The sequence below is a fragment of the Suricata suricatta genome, chromosome 2 (genome assembly GCF_006229205.1).
Source record: "Suricata suricatta isolate VVHF042 chromosome 2, meerkat_22Aug2017_6uvM2_HiC, whole genome shotgun sequence".
NCBI lineage: Eukaryota > Metazoa > Chordata > Mammalia > Carnivora > Herpestidae > Suricata > Suricata suricatta.
In genome coordinates, this window is record NC_043701.1 from 909,495 (window position 1) to 912,444 (window position 2,950).

The 2,950-nt window shown below is 55.0% G+C and overlaps 1 long non-coding RNA gene across 1 annotated transcript in view; it reads right to left on the reverse strand.

Moving 5' to 3' along the window:
- Nucleotides 1-2,327: 2,327 nt before the first annotated feature.
- LOC115276788 overlaps nt 2,328-2,950 on the reverse strand; it is a 953-nt gene continuing 330 nt past the window's right edge. Inside the window, exon 2 of the long non-coding RNA XR_003902090.1 lies at nt 2,328-2,635. This is a non-coding gene — a long non-coding RNA (uncharacterized LOC115276788). The remainder of the gene's footprint in view (nt 2,636-2,950) is intronic.

The window sequence follows — 2,950 nt, forward strand, 5'->3', positions numbered from 1 at the left end:
GCGGCGCGCGCAGCGAGCCAGAGCCCCCCCGCGGCCTGGACCCCGCACAGCCGGCGGAGGTGCCACGCCGCGCCCCTCCTCGCCACCGGGCTCGAAGTACATGGGACTCTGAGAACGTGTCTTGTCTCCCTCGGCCAGAAGGTGGTCTCCGTTTGATGCTCCCGGTTGGGAAAACAACTGTCCCTAGTTATCACCACCCTTCTCTTCTCTGAGGAGTCCCTCGTTCTGAGTCCGTTTTCAGAACATTCACTTGCGAACGCATTCTTCTATAATTTTAAAGCAAAAACTGCGCTTCAAGAAGCACCTCCTGCCCTTCGCATAGTGTTTGTTAACATTGTTAATCTGATTTAAGTGAAAACTGTCGTTTATGTTGCTTCCCACACATACATACTTTTTCTCTTTAAAATGGAAGGTTCTACCAAACGCTGTTTTCCTCTCCTGCAAAGGCACACGGGGCTGTTCTAACTCAGATTAGTGGGAGTGCGACAGCAGAGCCCGTAGGTGGCGAGGTTCGGTTTCATCTGTATGATTAGTTTCACCTTGTAGCTGTGTCTCCGAAAACGCAATTAACAGTTTCACATTCGGCGTGGCTGGTCTTCCTCCCGCTGTGCTGCGCACCATTTGCATCATAAAAAAAACCTAATTGGTAAACACAGTCTTGCCATCTTGTCCGCAATCCACCCAGTTCTCCTCCCGTTAATTGGCTCAGCTCCAACACACACGGGGTAGAATTTCAAAGGACGCCGCAGCTTGGCAAGCCTTGGAGCACTTGTGTTTCACAGAACCGACTCCAAGGAGGCTGGGGAAAATATTTTAAATTACTGCCGAACGCAGGCACTGCTCTGTCCAGGCGTTGCCACGGAAACCACTTTGTCTGCTAATCTGATGGGGGTGCGTGTGTTCCCTGGGCTCCGTCCCTGAGTCCCTGATGACCTTCAGAGGGGAGGTGGGCCGCGGGGGAGAGGGCCGGGGGGGGGGGGGGGGGGGGGGGGGGGGGGGGGGGGGGGGGGGGGGGGGGGGGGGGGGGGGGGGGGGGGGGGGGGCTGAGCTCCCTGCATTTCCTGCTCCCGCAGCCCCTCTGAGTGCACTGGCCCAGCGCCGCGTGCGAGCCCCGGGGGGCAGTGCCGGGAGGCCCCGCGTCCTGCTCCAGAGACCCCGGAGACCCGTGGCTGGGGCCCCGGGGAGGCCGGCCGATCGGTGCAGAGACGTCACGACAGAGCTCCTCCCGCGCCTGCCCGCCCAGCCGCCCGGTCTCCACCAAACACTCAAAACAGGCAGCCGTGCTTACAGAGAAGCATCCTCTTCTCTGAGACCGGTCAGCGACCTCTGATTTGCTGGGGTTTGGCTTCAATATAAAAGTCCTTGGGAGAGCCCCCAGAGCGAAGGAAACTGGGGCGTCCGTGCAGGGACCCTGCGGAGGCTCCGAGTCCGTCCAACAGCCCGTGGGCGAGACCGCGAGGACGGAGGCCGAGCTTGCCCTGGGATGCGGCTGACGTTTCATTAGCCAAAGACGGTTTCCTCTTTCTCTTCCCGGGCCTTCCCTCCTGCCCTGCCGGCCCCGCCGCCTGTCCTCCTGGCCCTAGGCTCTGTACGGTTTGATCTTAGCTCCCAGGCTCCAAGGAACACATGCTTTTACCGTAGCGTTTAACACGGGGCCGTCAGACAACTGTAATAGATTTATAATTTGTTTTGAACTCCTATAAATAGCTATTTGCTTAACTGACAGAAAATAAAGAAATATCTCATGTGTTGCCTGCTAGTGACAAAAAAACCCACAGCTCTTTTTAGTTAAAAATTAACAAAATGAACCACTGGTAAATAAAGAGAAAGTGGCAACGCTTTCTCTAAAATTGGATTCCAAATATGTACATGGGGAGTGGGGGAGGGGGTGGACCAGGAAGCAGGTGTGTGTTTGTGCCTGTCCTCAGCAGGTAGGGATAAAACAGGATGGGCAGGGGCGCCTGGGGGGCTCAGTTGGGTAAGCGTTGACTTCGGCTCAGGTCATGATCTCACGATTGTGGGTTCGAGCCCCGAGTCGGGCTCTGGGCTGGAGCTGCTTCAGAGTCTGTATCTCCCCCTCTCTCTGACCCTCCCCTGCTCATGCTCTGTCTCTCTCTGTCTCTCAAAAATGAATAAATGTTAAACAACAACGACAAGATGGGCAATGGGGTGGAATGTGCTGGAACAGAAGGGGGTCAGACTTCCAAACTGAGAGCTAACAGGTGCCTCTGCCCGGTGGCGCCTGGCCTTTCCTTCAGCCCTCCCCCCCAGGGACACGCGCTTCGTGCCTCAGTCACGAGCCCCTGACAGGTTTGCCACAAATTATCTAAAGCACCTTGAATTTATTTTTTTTTTTATCAGGAGACTAGGAATTTGCTCATTTAGGAATTTAGGTTACAAACAAAATGAATAAACAGAAAACAATAACAAACGGAGAAAAGGTAACCGGAGACATTCCGGCTTAGAGAAGCTCGGACACAGACCATGAAGCAGCTAGAGCCACGTGGGGACAGGAGCCAGGCCTGGCCCCGCCGGCCCGGAACGGTCAGCTCACCTCCGGGCAACTCGGGCCTCGCAGCCAGAACTGGTCTCCTCAGCTGGGCCTAAGCCTCCCCTTTCAATCATCCGCTTTGCTCTGTGGGATTTGCAAGATAAAAGGGAAGAAAAAAGAAACAAATGAGAGAGGAAGCCAGGAAGAAAGGCATTCTGGAGACTGAGCACGCTTAAAAATTAGGAAATGAAAGTCAACTTTTGAATTAAAGAAGACTTTACATGAAACAAGACAGCTTTAAAGCCTTGTTTGGAGTGAAGGAAAAGATGGATGGATAGAGGTCAAGGACAGTTGGTGGGTGGGTGGGCGGGGAGGGGGCTCAGTGGTGGCCAGCACCCTGCCCAGTGGAGTGGCATCTTGGCAACTTGCCTAACTTGCTAAGGAGCCGGCTGAGAAGAG